The sequence below is a fragment of the Zosterops lateralis genome (assembly GCF_965231275.1).
Source record: "Zosterops lateralis genome assembly, chromosome: 15".
NCBI lineage: Eukaryota > Metazoa > Chordata > Aves > Passeriformes > Zosteropidae > Zosterops > Zosterops lateralis.
In genome coordinates, this window is record NC_139775.1 from 13,235,874 (window position 1) to 13,252,435 (window position 16,562).

At 43.0% G+C, this 16,562-nt stretch overlaps 1 protein-coding gene across 10 annotated transcripts in view; it reads right to left on the reverse strand.

Moving 5' to 3' along the window:
- Nucleotides 1-16,562, reverse strand: part of RBFOX1 (RNA binding fox-1 homolog 1) — a 1,119,155-nt gene that overhangs the window by 1,017,922 nt on the left and 84,671 nt on the right. Inside the window, exon 1 of one of the 10 annotated variants that reach the window (XM_083872248.1) lies at nucleotides 4,010-4,071. The exons of 8 other annotated variants lie outside the window; for them this stretch is intronic. The gene's annotated coding sequence lies outside the window, so the exon portion shown is untranslated. Of the gene's footprint in view, nucleotides 1-3,922; nucleotides 4,072-16,562 lie in introns of those variants that run through there. One more of the 10 variants, XM_083872246.1, reaches the window with a different exon arrangement.

Below are 16,562 nucleotides of genomic sequence, written 5' to 3' on the forward strand. Positions count from 1 at the left end.
TCTTCAGTAACTAATGCCTGATTTCTAGTTCCAGGGTCCAACCAGGGGTTCCCACTGTGATTTTCACCTCAGCTTTGTCAGTGCTGTCACAACATCTGAACCAGCACAAACCTCAAAAATCCAATTTCTAAATAGATTGATTCAAATCCTTTTTTATTTTTTTTTTCCCTCCTGTGATTCATAATTTTTCTTTTAGGGAATTTCTGCTCCTCCAACAGTCTGCAGATTCCTGCTGCCTCCTGCATAATGGCCCTTGGTGTAATTCTGGGCACAGCCTTTCCTGGCTCCTAGAGCAGTAAAACACATAGGGGTGTTCTCAGCTGTGCAGCCCATCCAGAGATGGGCTCTAATACCACTTTACACCTTTCTTACTCCTCTGAGTAAGACCAGGCTTAAACTCAGACTTATCCCAGCAGTGGAGAGCACCATTATCATCTTGTCAGAGTTGTCTGCTGAGTATCTTTGAAATCCAGTGTTCTAAGATGAACCTTAATAAAAGATACCCAAGGCAAGACACTACTGGGAAACCAATTTTCTTCACTTTTTGGCAAAGATTCAATCTTATCTAATATGAGTGCAGAAAATATTTCTGAGGATTCAACAAAGCCAGCTTAACCTTTTCTTAGTTATTCTTTTGATAACTCTGAATTAGGGAGTTAATATTGAGGTTTTTAGAAGGATAAAGCATCAAAATATTTGTTGATTTAAATTTCTGCCATAGCACAACCCACTGAGAAAATGCCCTTATCAGCTGCTGGTGGTGAAACCCACTTTAAGCTGTAACAAAATCTCCTGAAGATCAACAAAAACTGGTGTCAAACCAAACATCTCTTTTCTACCTACATTTTAGTACACATGGGCACCATTAGCTACACGAGATTTTGAGCTAAAGTGGAACCTGGACTGTTTTTGTGGCATTTTTTCTTTATTTCTGATTTCTAGAGACCACAGCAACACCAGGTATGATTTCTCCTACTTCCTAATTCTTGGAAGGAGAGGTGTTCACCCCAGAAGTAAAACCCAGACCAGTTTCAGAGTTTCATTTCTACCTTTCCTTCTTCCAGCATCACTAAATTGCCTTCAACAACCGGTTAACAAAAGTCCCTTGTATGTCAGCAATCAGAGCTATTGCAAATATTTAAAAGGTCCGTGATATATTTCCCCTTCTTTTTATATAATGGAACATATAAAGAGAAAATAGACCTAAAAAGAAAGTCACAGAAAGTTCCTGTTCTGGAGATCAAAGTGAATTCTTGACTACACAAAACGCCATAAAATTAATTCCTTCAGGATTAGGATTATGCCCAACGCTTCTCCTTTGCATAAAACGTGCACTTCAATTTTTTTTCTTTTTTTTCTTTTTTTTTTTTCACAACTGCTGGAAGTCAAATAACCTCAGAGCTGATCCTGAAGTGCTTTTCCCCACTTGTTATGCACATGGCATCCAGGAGGGCACAGGCTGCCCTCGAGCCAAGGAACTCTGCTGCCAACAGCTTCCTACAGCTCAGACATGAAACCTTCTAACCCAGCAGACAAGATTTCCTCAAATAAGCTTCTTACAGACAAGATATGAAGAATTTTTTTCCTGTTTTGTTTTTTTAATTCAGTGAAGTTTTATTAATAGAGGTGAAATCTGTAGGCTAAAAAAAAACATGTAATAAATACACCAAAGCTGTTTAAGGTCTGATGTGTTTGCACAGTTTTGCCTCTGCATGTTTTAGGGGCAGTTTGTCTGTTTATATAAGAGTCCCATCATTAAAACATAACATGAACTAGGGAAAAAAGCTTCAAACCTAAAAAAAAATAAACTTAACCCAGTACAACACTTATTCTATGTCAGTCTGTGAACACAGTGGGAAACAAGATTCACCAAATTAGATTTGAAAACCAACAATGAATCCTTTTAGGAAATCAGTGAGTACATCTGCAGTCAAAAGGACAGGCAAAACTTCTGTCCTTTAGAAACTGTTTCTAAATATTCTCATCATTCTATATGGTAAACTATTTCCCAATTAAAAAAATAATATTTTTAAATGTCAAGTGAAAAATTTGTATGAACAAAAGGTGCAATTTCTTACAGTTTGAATAATTACTTTTCAAATGCTGCATTATTTCACAACGGCATGAGTAGGGTAAGGCAGTTACACAAGGTCCTCTGTAGCTGGCCATGGTGCTGATTAACACCATTAACTGAAGAAGCAATAACTGCTGATAGAAAAACAAAATTGACAGCTTCAAAAGTTCAACATCTTGTCTTTATTCCCTTTTTTTTTTTTAAAAGTAGCAATTCCAGCTGAAACCAAATATCAGTGCTCAGAGGAATTCACATTCTGTACACACTCCAAAAGCCACTGAGTTACAACCTCCAGTCAGAAATGTGCTGAACATCTCAGATTTAAAATAATATGAGAATAACAGGCATCCTTAGCAGCCACTGTTTGATTATGAGATGCAAGGGGTCGGAGGGAAGAGTGGCACGTTTCATCTTGTTTGACAAATGTTCCCCAAGAGCTGCAGCTCCGCGCTCAGTGCAGCACTTGGGGACAGCCAGGAGAACACAGAGACCCTCCAGCCATTCCTGCAAAAGCATTGCTGTTATTCCCTGGGAAATCAGACATGATGTGCATCAGAGTTTTCACAGCCACAGCCAGCACTGGGAATGGTTTGGGGAATTTTAATCCATCATTCACATCATTAAAAATCAAACACAGACGAGCAGCAAGTGGTTGTAACCACAAATTTGTACATTTGGGGAAAACCACATATTTCAGACAAAGAACACTGGATTATCCATACAGCAGGCCCAAAGGAATTATTATGAGTTTCCAAAGATAATGCTTCTGATTGAATATAGGTTAAAAAGGTGTACAAGATATGAAAAAACACTGAAGTTTTATGTAAAATGTGCTGTTCCTCATGACACCATGTTCAAATATCCCTCCCTTCTCCAGAGTGCATTGAAGGAGCAGAGAATTCACAACTTCCATGGGATTTAGCCTGGACCCAGGTCAGACTGGTGACCAAACCAGAATTCCCTGAGAACTTTTCAGTACCCAGAACCTCCCACTGGAGCTTCAGACTTGTGTCTTAAAGAAAAAATACCCCTAAAGGTACCAGAGCAGCTGTGAGAATGGCCCAAAGCAGCATAGCTGGAGTCAGCACAGGGGGAAGAATGATTTATGGTTAATAAAATTAGGCAAATAATTGGTGTAAATCGTGGAGGTAAAGGGCTGAGCAGAAAGGTTGAGGAGAGAGACAATTCCTTCTGACAAAGCAATGAGACATGACCAAAGACCCTTCAGTCCTGGGGTGAATTTTTATTAGCCCAGCAGCCACAGAGTTGGACTCGCAGGGAATCCAAGTGGAGGCAGGACTAAAATGAAAAGAAAATGCTCCAGAGGCTTCCCTGTTTCCTCAAACAGGCACAATTTTCAGTCAAATTCCTTCAAAGTCGCCTGCAGAGCACATTTGGGTACATCACTTGTGCCAACAGTGATGCCTTCAGTTTTATCCTCCATGTATTTCAGATTTTGTCCTGCCCAGGGGTGCAGCTCTGAGCTCACATTCAGTGTCACTCAGCTCTGCACAGAGCAGGGACACAAAACAAACCCTTTTCCTGCTGGAAACCATGGACAAGGTTACAAGTTTCAGGCCTAAAAAAGCACAAACAATGGAGGGCTGAGAGAAGAGAATGAGAAAGATGGAACTTCACAACCTGAAACTGTAATTGGACAATTAAGCCCCAATATGCAAATGGACCTTATAAAACTTATAAAAGTGTGAGACCACATGACCTGTGGTGCATTTCGTGACCATTTTGGGTCCATTTTGTGACCATTTTGGGTCCACCTTGGGTGCAGCCCTGGCCAGGCTCTTGCCCTGCCCAAGGTGTATCCTTGAAGGCCTTTTAATAAATATTTACCTTATTAAATATTTATTTAGCTTTATTTATCTTAGCTCTGTCCAGCCTCTGTCCCAGGTCAGCCTCCCCAAGGCATCACACACACACCTGTAACCTGCCTCTTGTGTTTGCAGACCCTGGTGTGTGACAAAAGCCACCCCAAAGGTCTTTCACAGCAACAAACAGGACAGGCATTTATTAAACCATGGGCAAATGAGAGGCTCTCTTATTCAAATTAATTATTAAACCATGGGCAAATCAGAGGCTCTTTTATTCTGGCACAAATTAAAGCAAAATAACTTTTCAGAGAGTAAAACTCCACATAGATTTGGTCAACCATAACAGGCTGAAAGATGAGTCAAAGGACAGGACCAGCTGCCCCTGGGGAAAGGGACACAACTCCAAGGGATTTGTGTCACCAGCTCCATCCTGAGCTGTCCCTGGACACAGCACAGGCCACCAAAGCCAGCCCAGGGATGTCCATCTCCACCTGGGGCAGTAATTGTTTGATAGCTGTTATTGAGAGATGACCACCTGTGTTAGAGCCAAACACGGAGGGGCTGATGGGCTCCCTGTGCTTTTCCACTACAAACAACTAAATCAGCTCTAATAGAACATCTAAAATTGCTGCTTTTACCCTGGCTTGAAAGAGATGATGCAGAGCAGGCCTGTGATTAACTTTTCCATTTCAGATGCAATACTTAAATCAGAAAGCTTGTCTGATACTGCTGAGAGCAGGGAGACTGCAATTTTCCTTTCTGTATCATGCCCTGACAATGAGCTGACACTATTTTAAAAGTACTGAGCAATTTGAAAGGTTTCCAGATAGCAGAGATTTAGATGTACTTTGCAAGCTGAAATGGGCTCAGCTTTTGCACTCCCTTGAAGGAAAAAAAAAGAAAAAGGGGAAAAAAAAATCAGAAAATTATTTTACCCTTTATAATTACAAATGTGCTCATCTGGGGAAAAGGGTTAAGGCCATGTGCTGGGAGCTACAGAAATGTCAGTCATTAAATAATCATATTGACAGAGCACATTTTTAAGTGTATTTTGCAAGTAAATCTGGCTACAAAGCATGACACAAGCAGGAAATGTCTTATTCATCTCCAGCTGCAGTGTGGGGAGCAGGGGGAACTGCTCCAGTGATTCTTTACACCAAAAGTTCATTACAAACAGAAGCCAAAATAGGTCATAAAAGATTAGGAACAGTTACAAGGACATTTCACAGGAAAAAAAACACAGTGATTTTATAGCTAAAGCTGCCTTCTCACAGCAGTCCAAACCCACTCCTGCTTTTCTATGGACTCTGCTCCCAGCAGCTACAAATGAGATTGGTGATTAATTTCAGTTCTGTAACAGCAGCAAAAATCTGAGTGCGACACAAACAGGAGGAGGGGAAAATGTGGGACAAAGAGTGGGGAAAGAGCAGAGATACTGAAATTCCATTCTCCAGTAGTGTCCCCTCTCACATTAGGCAGGATCTCAGATGGAAAGGAAGTTTTGGAGCATTAAACTTTAACAACTGGACCAGACACGTTGCTGTATCAGTTGTGAGCCAAACCTCACAGGAGAGAAAGGCAACTCGTGCTATTCATCTCTGCAGATATTGTCATCCCCATTCTGCATTCTCATCCCATTCACCTGTCATGTGTGTACATTAAATACATCCCAGTAATACCCATCAATGCCAAGGCAAAAACTGAGATAAAAATCTTCAAATGGCCCTTTTCACCTGGGAGAAATTGCTGTTTGAAATCTGTTTATGGACTCTGCTGCTGCCTCCTCCCCACCTGAGGCTGCAGGTGCTGCAGGAATAAGGGCAGGGCACAGCTCACCTGGGCTGCAGGTGGGAATTTGTGTTTGTTCTGTGATGCTCAAATGAGTGTTCAGAGAGTTCCTGAGCCCAAAAAATGTCACAAGAGAAACCTGTTATCAGCTGCCATCCCTTCCTCACTATCCACAGTGCCACATGAAACAGCTCCTCACACACGGGTGGGTCAGAAATTGAAATAATTTCACTGTTAAAACTGGTTGTCTTGCTGTAATTGATTGTGTTTAAGCAAAACACACGAAACATTCCTGCTTCAAATTTAGAATAAACTCAATTTGATGTTGTGGCCAACGCCCCACTGGAAGGAGCAGCTGTTACAACAGAGAGTATATATATATTTTTATACACTGTATATATTTATACAAGTGTTTATATTTTGTTTGCACTTGTCCTTACCTGAAATACTTTAGAAAAGTCAATTAAAATTTGCAAGAGCACATCAAAGAAAGACACATACACCTGGAGTTTAAAGCAGCCTTTGCAATGCATGTTTTTTCCCCAAAAAAATCTGATATCCAGTTGTCCAAAATCATTGCTTTCCCAGGAGACTCTGATGTTTGCAGCCTTTAAATCCTCCAGAGATCTCAACTGGAATGGCAACTCCCCCTCAGCACAGCAGGGCTGTCCCAGGGGGTTGGGGGAACCAGCCTGGCATCAGCAATCAGTCACAGCATCCCACGTTCCAGCCGCTCCCAAGGGTGCAGGAGAAGGGTGGGAGGCATGGAGGGCTGAAACAGCTCTTTGCATTTTTAGAAAAAGAGAGATTTTTTTTTCCTTACTGCCCCAGTGTGAACCATAAATCAGAGATTAAATGACCTTTAGGTAGAGCCTTTTTTGATAAACTGTAAACTAATGAGTTGTGATGACACTGTGATGCCAAATCTTACCCTCCAGCCTCATCCAGCCCTTCAAGGGACAGGACTTTGCTCCAGGCTGGGGTTGCAGCACAACGTGCGGGATCCTCCCAGCTGGGCAATTCCAGCCAGGAGCAGCTGGAAGATGCTGGTGATGCCACAAACCAGCTGGGCAAATATTTCCTCTTCAAATAGAAGGGAAACTATTTAAAGCTCTTACTTTGTTAAGAAATATTCCAACCATTTTTCTACTTTAACTAACCGGGTGCAATTCTTTCCTAGGGTACCACAAGTCATGTACAAACAATGGTACTTTAAATCACACATTCATTGACTATTTAAGGCATGAAATGCTCCTTTTTGCAGTGATCTTTCATTGTGACACAGGCAATTATCCTCAAGGATGGGGATCTATAGCTCCCAGGACTGCTGGACAATTAGTGAGAGTTCATAATAATCCAAGCACGCCTCGTTATTGCAGCCATGGATCAAATGGTAAACTAACAGTGGCTGTCTCTCGCAGACACAGCTGCAACTTGCTGTTTAAAATGGATTTTGAACACACATTTCATTATCTCAAAGGGCTCCTGTGTGTCACACTGGGAATCAGTTCACCAAGATCCCCCCTCCATTAAATTTCTGGTAAATTTGGTCCTTTGGGAGGCTGCAAGGAAATATTTCTGCTTGTGGGGAGTACATAGATTTGCCTTCTTTTAGGATTTCCTCTTCAGATCTCCAGAAGGATCTGAACTTTAGAATCACTAATTTAATTTATGGTCCCATATTGCATCACTAATTACTTGGATCAAACCTTTAATTCCTCTAAATGTGCTCAGGCAGGAGGGGATCTGCCCACACACTCCCAGCATGAACAAGGAGTAGAATTGTCTAAAATAGCCAAGCGCCTTTTCTATTCTAAAATATTCTATTCTTTGCTATTCTAAAATAGCCGATAGCCTACTAAAAGTTAGGGGTGCCCAGGCTCCTGCATGCACTTGGATCTTGTGAAAATTGTTCCAGCAAGAAAAAAAATCCACTAATAACTTGGAGCCTGGCTCTGGAGTCCCAGCACAGTAAAACTCTCACAAAAAAATCAGTGAAAACTGTACAAAAAGATTGCTGAACAAAGTTCTTATAATAAAAGAATGGTCTCAGAATTGTTCCACAGGAGCATCAGGCAGGAGAGGAACAGCCAAGGCTTGACACAGAGCCAGGTGTGTCATGGCATGTCACCTTCCTGCTGGTCAGAGCATTTAATGCAGATTATCTGCAAATAACCCTTCCTTTCATTTCCCAGCTCTCATTTCTCAATCTGAAAATTCTCTTCTCCACCAGGACCTGGAGAATTTCTGACTTTTTCTTGCCACATTGAGCAATCTTTAATCAGTGTGACACAAACTTCAATGCAGTGGAATAGATATAAAACTTACTTTTTGAACACTCAAACTTGGTTCCTACAGGCCATTTTTTACATCAGCTGTCAGCACTCAAATGCCACAAAAGCTTTCAGCATGAGTAAGCAACGCCATTTAGAAAATCCATTTACTTTGTCTCCACCAGCAGTCGTCCTTCATCCTGGTTTTTTTTGTGAACATTTTAGGAAGCAAATTCTAGTTACAGGGGAACAACCACAGGGAGCAAATAGTAAGTTAATACCCTCAAGAAGTAGTAATATATTTTAGAGAGGTGGGAAAACACTCAACAGAACAACCAGAGCTGTGGCACAGAGGCTTTTATCCAGAGATGGATCCAACCACAACTCACACCAGATTAATCTCATACACTTGATCTCTGCAAATATGAGGGTATAGCACACAATGCCAGAATTTAATTGATACATTGGGATCATTTTCCTTCCCCCTCCCTAGGAGTGTTCTTTGAGATTTCCTAATCCTGCATATTTTCTACTTTCCCCTAATCTGCCACTCTCAAATCAACAGTCACTCGAGCAGCTTTGAGGTTCTCTCTCAAAAGCGATTTAGTTCACAAGACAAAAAGGCTTTTTTGCTTCTCTTTTAATGGCATCCATGGAAACTAAAGTCTCATTAGAGTTTTAGTCATTTCTCATAGTTTGATGGCAGACTATTACGTGATGACTCTCAGTACAAGTGCTCTAATCAAAAATTATAATATCGCTAAGTTTATCAATATAAATTCAACAAAAAACCCTTACTGCTTTGTCTGTGTTATTTTTGTTTGTTTTCCTCAGTCTCAGCAACTACTTTTGAGATGTCCTGTTCATAATCAACTCAGCTTGAAAAACCAAACCACCAGCCCCTCTACTTCCATTTTTCTCTATTTTTCCCTTTCTTCTAATTTCCCATCCAAACTCTCAGTTATCCCTTTATTAAGGTTTTTCTTCTCCACCATTCCACATCCCATAAATCAGGCCAGGAAAACCTTTCCCACAGAGCCCTGCAGTGCCTGAGAGATGAGGGAGGAGGAATTCCACAGCCACTCTGAGGACATTCAATAATTAATCACCGGGGCAGTGACACCCCTTTGTTCTGGAGATGCCAAAACCAACCTCAGAGAGATGGCAAAGCCAAATGGACCGGAGCCCTCGGGGGGCTGGTGGTGACAGCCTGGGCACTGTGTGAGTGTCCCCCTGTCCCTGGGCAGTGTCCCCCTGTCCCTGGGCAGTGTCCCCTTGTCCCTGGGCAGTGTCTCACCATCCTAGGAATGACCCTATGCAGTGTCTCCTTGGCCCTGGGCGGTGTCCCCCTGTCTCTGGACAGTGTCCCCTTGACCCTGGGTAGTGTCCCACTATCCCTGGGCAGTGTCTCCCCATCCTGGGAGTGACCCTATGCAGTGTCTCCTTGACCCTGGGCAGTGTCCCCCTGTCCCTGGGCAGTGTCCCCTTGTCCTGGGAGTGGCCTATGCAGTGTTCCCCTGCCCTGGGCAGTGTCTAACCATCCTGGGAGTGGCCCCATGCAGGGTTCCCTTGACCCTGGGCACTGTCCTCCTGTCCTGGGAGTGGCCCTATGCAGTGTCCCCCTGTCCCAGAGAGATGTCTCTGTACCGCTGTCCCCCGGTTCTAGGGGTGGTCCTGTACAGTGTCCCCCTGTCCCTGGGCAGTGTCCCCCTGCCCCATGTCCCCCGTGTCCGTGGCCGCAGTTCCGCCCGTGTCCCGCAGGGGGCGCCTGTGTCCCGGGAGCGGCGGCGGCTCCGGCCGGGAGCGCGCACCGGGAACGGACCGAGAACGCGCACCGGGAACGGGACCGGGAACGGGCACTGGGACAGCCCCTGTCGCTTGTAGCACCCCGCAGCCGCCCGCCCCAAGCCTGTGCTGCTCGGCGCCACCCGGCAGTTTTACGAGACAATAGTTTAAGGTCTGACAGGTTCTCTCCCCATGTCACTGCTCATAAAAGGCTGAGAGCTCACCAGAAATCCATTTAGAACCAATTCTGGAAACATACTATTACTGCTTTCTCCACAACATGAAGATTTCGCTTCCCTTTTTTTTTCTCCAGAGTTTTTTCCATTGACAGTTTTTGTATTTTATTACACAGACTTGTGGGTTTTCTTCCCTTACCCATAAAGCTGCTGTGTGATGACATAATTTCTCCCCCAGCCTTCACTGTATTACAGATGGAACATTATTTTCCCACTACATCAGAGGAGATATTTGACTTTCCATCCTAAAGAGCTTCACTCTAGGATTGGTGTTTCCTGGAGTGAAATTTTGGAGAAACCTCCTTAGCAGCACTTTAGAGGCTCAGTAGACCTCAAGATCCCCCAAATTCTAATTCTAATTCTCTCTAGCCCTAAGTGAGTTCAAGGATATGGGAATCTGCACGAGGAAAACATGTTTAAGAGGGAGGAAGGGAATGTAGGGAATAAAGGGATTGAATTGAACAAGGTGTTTGGGAGGAAAATCATTAGGAGCAATCACCAGACATAACACAACTGAGAGCTCAGCTCCAGAATATATTCCAGGAGGGTTTTATATTCCAGACACAATCTCCCAGACCTGCATATTTTGAATTCTGCACTAGTCCAGCATAAATAGCAAAGTCCTGCTGCATCCTGGGGTGAATTAAAGATTATCCTGCTCCATTAACAAGCTCATGGCACCGTGTGCTGCTTGTCCTGTGTGTCACAGAGATCCCTGGGGTCATCTCCAAAAGGGAACAGCCCCACTCTGGGGATGTGCAGAACCAGCTCAGTTCAAACCCATAAGCAAAACTACCTCAACCACTGTCCGTCCGTCTGTCTGTCTGTCTGTCCCACACAGAGATAACCCAGCCCTGCCTCTTGTCCCGGTGTTTGGGGAAATCCATCATCCAGCTGATTTGAAGCTCTATAAAAAAACCACCTTTGTATTCTAGGAAGCTGCTTTGCTGCCTTTCCCTGGCTGCTCAATCCATCACGTTTTGTAGCCGGCTCCTGCCAAGGAGCAAATTCTTCATTGAGTATTTTATAGCTATTGCATTTTGTGGAGACAAACTGTGACTACCTAGATCAGAATAAATAATAGCAATAAAAATAAAGACTTCAGTAGAGCTGATTTTCTTAAGCACCATCCAAAGCCTTTCACTTAGGAATAAGACATGACTACGAGGAATGTTGCCTGTCATCCACAGTGCAGGAATCTGCTCAGTGCTGGCCCCTTCATCTCTACAATTTAAATTATTTTCTCTTGTTGTAGCAAAATCAGGAGATTAAACTGGTTGGATTAATAATGGAACCCCGTTGTGAAAATAAATAATTGGTCTATTCATTAAATGCTGCACTGAGTCAAAAGGTCTGGGGTAGAGAGAAGACATTTCACATTGAAAATTGCTTTTCACAGACTATCTGCAATTCTTGTGCTGGTTGCTCATAAGCAGTACATCTAGAGTGTGAGTCAAAGAGTAGACAGGTTAGTGCTGAAATAAACAGCCTGAGTAGGGATTGTTTTAAAGAATGGGAATTATTCCAGAATCCTATTCCACTGTGGTACCATCAAATCCAATAATTTCACTGCTACAGTGAAGCATTTGGAACAGCTACAAAAGTAATTTGAACAATGTAAGGAAAATATAATAACAGAACACTTTTCTTTCTCCAGCTTCCACACACTGACTTGTTTATCTGCAGGAAAAAAAAAAACACCATTACAGGGGAACTTCAACACCTTCACCCTTCAGTGGTCACTTCTCACAGCCTTATCACAAACTGCTCAACACGAGTTACATCAAATAAACATCACACAAGCCAATGAAGGCAGCAATGAGGGAGCCAGGGAAGCAGGAGAAGCTAAAATTTGGATTTGGAAGTGCTGGGGGATTTAGAGTGGCAGAGCACATTGGTCAAAACTCCCAGACCTGTGGGATAACTGGGGGACTGTTCCAAAGTGCTGAAAGACAAATGAATGAATGAATCTGAGTGAAAGGTTGGTGCTGTGGGCAATAGAACAGGGGAAAAGGACTGTGTTGAGTCAGAAACAAACCACATCTTTATATCTTTACTCCCTTTCATCCATGGTAACTCTCCCAAGCAAAAAAAAAAAAAAAAAAAAAAAAAAAGGCTCAGACCTCACAACTCTGTTCTTAAACTGTTTCAATAACTTAGACAGTGGACTCAGAACAATCCCTACATATAAAAAACCAACTGCCATGAAGATCAAAATAAAACTCTAGAACTATAAAAAAAAAAAATGAGCTCTTTGTGAGATGCCTGCTCACAAAACTTAAATACAGCTCCAGTAACTTAAAAAACTTCAAAATACTCCAGTATTTCTGCATGTTATACCATGCAGCAATAGGTATCATCAGAGAATCAAAATTGTAACCACTAGCACCAAAATGGCCAGGTCATTGCATCAAGTGAGAATTCAGAATTATCATCCCTTATTGCTGGGACACAGCGCAGGAACTGTGGCTACACCTGATAAAATGTTGGAAGAAATGGATTTAGTAGTTGGACACTGTTTTCCAAAAATTCCTGACTAGTTTTTTTACAAGTTTCAGCAAGGTTAAAAGGTGATGAAGAATAGTGAAAACTTTACTCCAGTCCTGATTTTGATCCAGATTTGTATTTAGAAATGCTAAAATATTTTCATTCCAGACATAGTGTCTGCATTACCAATTCCAACAGCTCATAAAAGGAACATTCATAATCAATTATTACAGAGTTAGAGCTGCATTTTAGCAATAAACTGTCTAACAGGAAATATTTTCTTCATAATGGCAAGAATGTCATCTTTTATAGCCCTTATCCCACCAGTGACAAAGTGCTTTGATCTCCAAATCTGGAGGGAGGACAAGCAAAGTTTTCAGAATGGAATTGTTCTTTATTAGAATTCTGCTCCACTTAGATTGTTCAATGATTGGACAATTAAACCCCTCACAATACAGGCAGGGCTGTTATTCCACCCCTTCAAGCATTTGCAGTCAGATGAGGAAAGCTGATGATTTCCTCAGTGCCCAGGATGGAGAAGGAATGATCCAAGTGTGAGCCACAGATCCCTTGGTCCTTATTCCAGAAACTCTGGAGCCCTGATGTGGCCAGGGGAAAGCACCATCACTTCCATGCCTCAATTCCTCCACATGGGAAAAATTAATTACATACAAGTGTGTTAACACTGAAAAAGATTGATTATTGTTACAGGTATTGTAGAAACTTTATGTTCAAATATATACCATGTGCATTTTCCCTTTATATATATATACATATATATGTGTGTGTGTGTGTGTGTGTGTCAAAGCATTAAATCAACCTAATTTGTGAATGAAGCAATTTTTATACTGGTCAAATCTCTGACTATTCAAACCTGCAGCTGTGAAGAGGCTGCTGACTCCAGCAGGCCACCTCTCATTTGGAAACACCTGAATCCCACAACTGCCAGGCTGAGGAATTAGGAAGTGAATATGGAGAGCTGACACTCAGGAGAAAGAAAATCTGGAATTGTGGGTCTCCCACTCCACTAGACATGCAAAAATACAGACAAACTATACAAGAAAAAACCCAACACCTCTAAAATTCCAAATTATGTCTTGTTACGAAGCATTCTGGAAAAAAAAATCTCTGAGGAAACCTGGTGGTAACACCTAAAAAGTGCAGGTTAGAGAGCATTATTTAAACTGAAAGGAATTTAATGTGGCACTTAGTATGACAGGCTGCTGTACTGCACCCACCGGGCTCGGCAAGCTCAGTGTGCTTTAGCAGCTTAGTTCTACTCTAAGACTCCTAAATGTCTGAACTGTCTGCTGAAACCTCTTGCATAATGCATTAACTTCCCTCTGAACACATTCTGGCATTCCCCTCTCTTGATCTTTTCTGGAATCAGGAAGTATAAGGGCACGGATAAATAAGTGGGTGAATAATGAAATAAATTTTAAAAACCGCCTCCAGATTTTATAGTGGGTCACCTACCTGCTTCCTGCTAAGAAAAAACACACAAAAACCAAAATAAAACCAAAAAAACAACAACTCACAAAGTAAAGGACTTGTGCTTTGAGTGAAGTGGTTTGAGTGAAGCTTTTACAAGTTCTGAAGTCACTCAGAGGAGATTCCCCAGTGCTCACTCATGGCACACAGCAGCTCAGCTCCTCCCAAAAGCTGCTCCTGGTTCCCCTGATTTCAATTTTAGCCTTTCCATTTTAGCCAACCAGGGGGAAAGAGAAGCTGCAGAAGAGCCAGGGGAAGGAGAAGCTGCAGGAGAACCAGGGGGAGGAGAAGCTGCAGGAGGAGAACCAGGGTGGAGAAGGAGCTGCAGGAGAACCAGGGGGAAGGAGCAGCAGGAGGAAAACCAGGGGAAGGAGAAGCAGGAGAACCAGGGGGAAGGAGAAGCTGCAGGAGAACCAGAGGGAAGGAGAAGGAGCAGGAAGAGAACCAGGGGAAGGAGCAGCAGCAGGAGAACCAGGGGAAGGAGAAGCAGCAGGAGAACCAGGGGAAGGAGCAGCAGCAGGAGAACCAGGGGGAGGAGAAGCAGCAGGAGAACCAGGGGGAGGAGAAGCAGCAGGAGAACCAGGGGAAGGAGAAGCAGCAGGAGAACCAGGGGGAGGAGAAGCAGCAGGAGAACCAGGGGAAGGAGCAGCAGCAGGAGAACCAGGGGGAGGAGAAGCAGCAGCAGGAGAACCTGGGGGATTCCTCTTGGATTCTTTTCTCATGGCCACAGTCTTCACCCTCCTCTTTGCCCATCTCCGTGTGTATCACTGTTCATGTCCCAGAGTTTTGGGATGCAAATGATGGACTTCCAAGCAGTTTGTTGTATGGTCAGTCACCTTTCCCCCGTGCCCAGAGGAACTGTGAGAGTGTCACTGAATGCAGAGGAGGACAAGAGGCATGTACCTGTAGGATTTGGGTAGGAGGCTGCAGGAGGGATGTCAGACAGACAGACAGACAGACAGACAGACAGCAGGGCTGGGATCTGGCTGACCTGAGCTCGAGAGCTGCATCACTCCCTCCCTGCACATTCCTCAATTTCCTCTGCTAATTCCATTTGCCACCTTATCAGTTGTCCTGTTTGAGTTGGGCAGTGCTGTGCCTGCCTTCCTTATGTATCCTTAAGCCTCACAAAAGTGGCTGGAATATCAGACACCACTCAGGCTGCCTTTCCAGAAGTCCTTTAAAAAAATCAAAGATAACTTCAGTCATTTGCAACTCCCACACTTCACACACACAAGTCACAAAAAGGAGCAGTAACACCAAAGGCTGCTGGTGTCACAAATGCCACCTGGGAGAGCTCCAGGACTGGGGACTCACTCCTATAACATCAGGGAACAGATATTTATTTGTTGTAGGGCTTTCTCCCTCCCTGGAAGATACCAAAGATAATGTAATTACAAAGTTAATCAGGAGGCTACAGCATCTCACATCTTAAATCTCTTGATCAGACTAGAAAATTCTAAATTCTTTGTGAATTCCAGGTATGATTGCTCAGATATGGGGAAAAGGCAAAGCCTGACATTTGATGCCATTTCCTAGACCAAAGCACAGCCTGCCACTGAAATAAAATCAATGCCAAGCTCATAACACAAAGGCAGCACACACAGAGCAGCAGTGTCAATAAGTGACCCACAGCTGCAATCCAGTGCAAGGAGCACTCAAATGCCTGAGCAAGATCCCAGAGCAAACTGGAAGAAGAAACAGACATGACCCACTAAAAAAGATAAAATTAGAATATACAATGAGACAAACTTGAGGGATCTCTCTGAGTAGTTCCTGCATTTCCCCACTTCACCTCAGTTAAGCCCATTTCAAAGCTGTATGAGAGAAAAACTAGTTTAAAAATCCCAAACAAGCATCTTCTCCAGTAAAGGGAAAGCACAGTAATCTGCCTTTAGTAAAGGCCCACATATTCAGCTTATTAAGGTGCTCTACTTCCAAAAAAAGTTTTTGTTTCTTAGGGAAAATGGGCAAAAGCTCCCTGACCACACTCATGGTTCCACAGTCACTGAACAGGGTTTTCTTCTGGCTAATACTGTGCAAATATCAATTTTACCACAGCAAAGATGGAAGTTGCTCGAGAAAAGAGCATTGTGCTACTTCTTAAAAAGAGAAAAGCAACAGAAGGAAAGGAGGCTTGAAGAAGAAACAGAGGGTAACTCATTAAACACACACAATTGTACACACAGATTTTGGCTAAGACTCATAACAAAAGCAAATGCAGAAACAATATACAGCAGCTCTTGTCTACAGCTAAATCTCCTGTAATTACAGTGTGTTACTTTAAATAAAAAATAAAAAATAAAGAGAGAGAGAGAGCGACCAGAAATAAATGTGGGAATCTGGTAAAAAATACTGAAGAGCAAACCAAGTATTACCTAAAGCTTTTCAGAGCCTGTTGGGAAAATTGGGTTAACAGTGAGACAAGCCATGCCAGAAAGGTCAGGATAGAGACACGCACTGGAAAGGCACACAGGAAAATACCAGAAAACCCCAGTGTGGAGCTGGGACAGGGTAAGGTCACAGTGCCCATCCTCAGTGGGCAGAGAGGAGACAGACTAGCCCAATGCTCCTGAAACTCCACCCATGGAAAGGGTGACAT